We start from the raw sequence: 6,106 nt of genomic DNA, 5'->3' as shown, positions 1-6,106 counted from the left end.
TTTTCCAGCCCTGTTTTCACAAGGGCTGATTCTGTGGCAAATGAGCTGCAGCTGCAAAGGAGGGGGGCGAGGCAAGAGCGTCATGTTACCATGCTGTCACCATGCTGTTACCATGCCACGGCAACCTCTCATTCCCCTGATAGGTGGAGAGTTGCCCATATAGGCGGAGTGCCCTGTTTCTGACGTCAGAACAATTTCAAATTTGTATCAGATCCGTTGCAGCTCTGAGGGTTGTGTTTTCTGACACTTGGTGAGTTCCCTGGAACACATATTCATGTATACAAGACGTACACAAGTGCATTTTGTGCATTTTGCATGATAGTTTTTTGGTCTGCAGAAAAACGGGACGAACTTCAAGATGAAGATTTTTATATATTTTAAAAGTGGGATTGATACCGATGTTATAAAATGTTATATTCTGGAAAATTTTCCATTCTTTAGGAAGAAATGGGCTGACTCCAAACCATATTTTCCATATTTTAATATGGCACCAATTAAAAAAATTACTATAAATAAAAAGGCGATTAAAACCAAAATGGAAAATATTTTTGTTTTTTAATTAGAATTTCCTTTATCTTTTCCTTTTTTCTCTATCTGTACCTGTGTACCCCTTCTGTTCACGTTTTGTGTGTGTAAATAATATATGAATATTTTATCTCATTCTTGATTAAATACATCTGTTTGTTGAGCACATCCAAGCAGAACCAGAAATGATGTACGGCTGCACCATCTGAAGAAAATGAATTTAAGTTGCCTGATAAAATATAAAACAGCCAAAATGATGAGTTAATTATCTGATTATTTAATTGTAAAGTGTAAAAACGATAGAACATTGGTGAAGGAAACTGAATCTAACAGGTGGTTAATTATTATGTTTTTTGGTTGCTCTCTACAGGTGAGGAGAGACCCCGCCCTCCTGACCATCAGCTGGTCGAGCTGTGATTTATCAGCTGGTCTGAAGGAGGCCTTTAGGTATTTAGGTTTTTAAAAAGGACAGGGAATATATTAGTATTCTGGGAACAGAAGGAGAAGGAGTAAGAGCTACCAGAAAGGCACTGTTTACCTTTCTGAGTGAAACTGGGGTAGGTCAAAAATAATCTAACAATAGGTTAGAGTAGATCATGTGTTTTTGTTTGTCACACAGGGCTAAGTAACACATTATTTGTTACGAAAGAACATGCAACAGGTAAATGTGAGTATTGTGGTCATTATGAAACAGTAGAGCACATTTCTTTGCAATGTCTCAAATACCATGAAGAAGGTTTATTACTAAAGGAAGCAAACCGAATTAAATATAGTAGTAGAGATGTTGAGAAGGAGTTCAGGTGATGTAGCATACAGGGCAGTGTTTAGGTTTTTTAGAAAGGACAGGAATTATATTAAGAATTTGGATTAACACCGAGCTGCTGATCCACTCCATTTCAGAAGGTGGCGGTAAATGCTCCTGAAAGCTGTTTCCTAACCGCCATATAACTGTAGAAGAAGACATCACAATAATATCTGAGCTGAGAGAGAACCAGAGCCAGAGAGGAGCCAACAGGAGGTGAGAAACACTGATTTTTTAAAATCTTAATACTCGTTATAATTAAGAAATATATTGATGTCTTGTTTTTTCAGGCAGGCCTCTGTCTCCCACGTGTTCGATGCTAATTAGCATATGAGCTAATGTTGTTGATTAGCTCATAATACTAATGTATTTATCCCCTTAAAGTCTCCTCTCTACAGCTTTCCCGTGTATATATGATTAAAATGTTGGTAGGGACATCTGAATATTTGTGTAGAATGCCAACCTCTCTGCTTACTAGCTGCTGCATGTACAGGAGTTTGTAACTAAATGCATGATTTATTTTGTATTTTTTACAGATGTATATTAATGTTTATCTCCTTCTCTGGTTGCAGGCCTTGCGAAAGGATCTCTACAAAATGGAGCTGAACATTAAATGGTGAGGAAACAGAAATGACTTTGTTATAACGACGCTGAAGTTGGCTTCCGATTCGGCAGTTAAGGGGAAAGTTAAGAGACATTTCATTTACAGCGCTGAGCGAACAATCCTCCGTGTTTGTACCTCATCGCTGCATAGCCGATTTATCTGGACTGGATTAACCCAGAGAGGCGAAACATTCTTTATAACAGTTTGAGATTTGTGAAACCTTTTATTCTATTTGTCAAAATACAAAGGCTGCAGCAGCTCTGTGCCCTGATGTGAGCTACATAGTCTGTCTTTTGGAGTATGTGGTGTTCTAAGGCTCTGTGCCTGTTAGCATGTTAGCCTAGCTCCTGCTGGGTGACAGACCCTGCAGTTTGTGATGGACTCTTACCGCTGATGCACTGGCAGAAAGAACATAATTGCAAGGCCTGGTCTACTGAAAAGCAGGTGCAGCCTACAAACATGAGCAGGGAGGAGGAGACTCATGTTGGCACATTCATGCATTACAATCATAAAGTAGAACAACAACAACAGTTAGCCAAAAGCAAAGCAGCATGAGCAGAACACTGAGAACACGCTGTGGGGTCTCATAGCAACGCGGTGCAAATTATGTATGACTGGATCATTTATTAATTGCTGTTAAAGCATAAACAGTTATAATCATACTTGCCAACCTTGAGACCTCAGAAATCGGGAGCATTTCAAAATGCAAAATAGGGGGGGGGTGCTAGTGGATCGCCGGAGCTGTTAGATTAACATTAACATGCTTATTGTAGTTGTACGTGCAATGCCTTGCGGCCTGTAGCACCATGCTTGATGGAGCATATGTGTGGGCTGGAAAGGAGCAGGAGTGAGCAGAGAGTAGAGTAGTTGTCGATTCTGTTTTCTGTGACTATCTGCCTCACCCTCTCAGACTTTCAGTTGCGCCCGCTACTAAAGAGACGTGTTACCATGGAAACCAAACAATGGTGAAGCTGTATTAAGGTCCGAGTGGAAACAGTCCTGAGTAAATCTGATTTTGTCAGAAATCGGGAGAAATATGACCCCGGGAGGAAACCGGGAGAGGGCAATGAAATCGGGAGTCTCCCGCGAAAATCGGGAGGGTTGACAAGTATGGTTATAATGCGTTGGTAAGTTTTGCTTTAACTTTAATAAAATGATCCTGTGAGGATAATAAGTTAATTTGAAGCAGACTCAGCAGGGTTGGGGAAAAATAGGACCCAAATGCAGTAAAAGATCAGGTGACAAAAAGCGAGCTTTATTTCCCAAAGCTGAATGACAAAAGAAAACGAGGAACAACTTAACATACTAAAACCGGGGGAGTACGAGGAAGGATCAGGACAAAAAAAACTCAGGAACAAACATGGAGCGTGACAGGTAGCATGGACAAGAGCATAGAGACTAACATGTATCATAGACGAGAAACGACGACGAACAGACATGGAGCACAGGGGAAGACACGACTACATATCAGGACCTGGTCCACTGTGGTCTAGATAAAAAAAAAGCAGCGAAATCTCCCTTTTTTTTTGTATTTTCACAAATAGAATTAAGGTTTCACAAATCTCAAACTGTGTTATAAAGAATGTTTATCCTCTGGGATAATGCAGTCCAGATTTGATGAGTCTAGGTCTAGTGGTTTTAGATCAGGACCTGGTCTAATGTGGTCTAGATGTAAAAAAAAAAAGCACTGAAATCTCCCCTTTTTTTTGTATTTTCACAAATAGAATTAAGGTTTCCTAAATCTAAAACGGTGTTGTAAAGAATCTTTAGCCTCTCTGGGTTAATCCAATCCAGATAAATCGGCTATGCAGCGATGAGGTACAAACACGGAGGATTGTTCGCTCAGCGCTGTAAACTAAATGTCCCTTAACTTTCCCCTTAACTGCCGAATCGGAAGCCAACTTCAGCGTCGTTTCATTATAACCAGATGTACTGAAGTACACTTTGAGCTACTTGTACTTTGAGTATTTACAATGTTGCTACTTCATACTTACACCCCACTAGCTCAGAGGTAAATACTGTACTTTAACTCCAATACGTTTATTTAATGCCTTAATGTGCAGATTCTGGATAAATAATTAGAATACACTTTTTTGTTTTAGCTTTCATGGACAATTATTCCAATACATCGTTAAAAAGGAACATGAACATCATGGTTCATTACATTAATTCAAAACTGAGGGCATTATGAACTGGTCACTCAGAATGTAATGTTTTGTATACCTTCATGTCAGTGAGGGTGAAATGTATTGCTATCATCTCTGTGTATCCACTTGTAGTCTCCTCTCTGCAGCTTTCCCGTGTATATATGATGATTTAAATGTTGGTAGGGACAACTGAATATTTGTGTAGAATGCCAACCGCTCTGACTGCACGGGAAAAACTTAAACTTTCTGTTTAGAGCTAGCTGCTCAGAGCATGAGCTAACTAGCTGCTGCGTGTGCAGGAGTTAACAGACTTAGATGTGTTGCAGGTTAAACTAAATGCATGATTTTAATATCTCCCTCTTCTGGGTGCAGGCCTCAGGACAGGATCTCTGCAGAATGGATCTGGACATTAAATGGTGAGGAAATGGAAATGACTTCATTTTGATCAGAGGTGGAAAGTTACCAAGATCAGAGTACTTTTACTCAGTACTAGATCAGAGTACTTCTCCACCTCTGCTCTGATTGTTAAACTGGTGATGTTTCATTATATAAGAGTAGTGGACAGAAGTGATTTCTGAAACTTAATGGCTGAAGTTTAACTGATGGCATGCTAACGTTAGCAGTGTGCTATTTCACTGATCACTAAAGTGAAGCAGTTTTTCCAGATGTGTTTTTAATCCGAGTTCTTGATGTTGTTCAGGTGGAAGAAGAAGTCTCATGACCCTGGACTCAGTGACAGGTGAGTTAGATATTGTGCTTGAAGCAGCATTAATAAAGCTCTCTGACACCGTGATGAGAGCATAGTTCAGCAGATGAAACATGAAGAACAAGAGCATTTGTCTTTCGCTCCTAGCTGAGTGTCGGCCTGGAAGACATGGAGGACACTGGACTCCTGAAGCACTTGCTAACACTTCCTCTCTCTTGATTGACAGAAAGCAGACGGAGGCAGCACTCCATGTGAAGGTGAGTTAAATGGAGGAACAGCAGAGTTGAAAGATGTCTGACACCGTGATGAGAGCATAGTTCAGCAGATGAAACATGAAGAACAAGAGCATTTGTCTTTCGCTCCTAGCTGATGTATCAGCTGTAGTTCTGCTGAGCCTCAGGTGTTTCTCTCTCTGTGATAATGAGACCCCTCTCTGTTTAATTCAGACATGAAGACCCCCTGCTGTCCAGGACTCCCACCTTCAGGCCTCCTGTGTTCCTGGTGAGCATCACAGATTAGTATTTAGCCGCTAACATGACTCAGATGTGATGAACATGAATCAGGTCTCTGATCCTGTTGAGGAAAATTAGCATTTAATCTGATCTGAGTTCGCTTCAGGGAAACAAACGGGCTTTTTATTCTGGGTTAACTTACACAACTCTTCTGTTTTCAGATCAATCAGCTGTGAGGATCGATCAGCTGTGAGGATCGATCAGCTGTGAGGATCGATCAACTGAGGATCGATCAGCTGTTCAGAGGGACTTCAGGTGAGAATCTGATCCTCTCCTGAGACTTCAGAAAGACTGAGGGTTCAGTGATGTTTACAAATGTCTGACCTGAACTACAATGTGGAACAATCTGTGACTGAGAACCCAGAGGAGAGAACCACAATCACTTTGAATTACTATTCCAATTAATATATTAACCCAATCAACCTGTTGCTGACTAATAAGATGTGATGTCCTTCTCCTCAGGAAAGAGCCTGTCAGACTGAACATGGGACACTTGAGGACATGAAGGTGGGTCTCATCAGGAGTGTGTTATCAGAGTGTGTGTGTGGTGTTAATGAAACACTACCTGTGATGAAAAGATTCTGCCAAATGATCTCTCGTGATTATACCCCTACCGTTCCATTATGTTCTGAGGCTGTGTGCGCTCCCAACGCCTCTGCTGAGTCTCTACCTTTAGTTCTAATGAGAGTTTGTGTTTCTGTCCAAAGAAGCCCCTCCAGGATCTGCTCTGGGATCAGCCTCTCATCAGGTGAAGCCCCGCCCCTTCAGGACTAGGATCTGCTCTGGGATCAGCCTCTCATCAGGTGAAGC

Source organism: Notothenia rossii (genome assembly GCF_949606895.1).
Source record: "Notothenia rossii genome assembly, chromosome: 1".
NCBI lineage: Eukaryota > Metazoa > Chordata > Actinopteri > Perciformes > Nototheniidae > Notothenia > Notothenia rossii.
The sequence above is the reverse complement of the archived record's forward strand: the minus strand, read 5'-3'. Positions refer to the sequence as shown.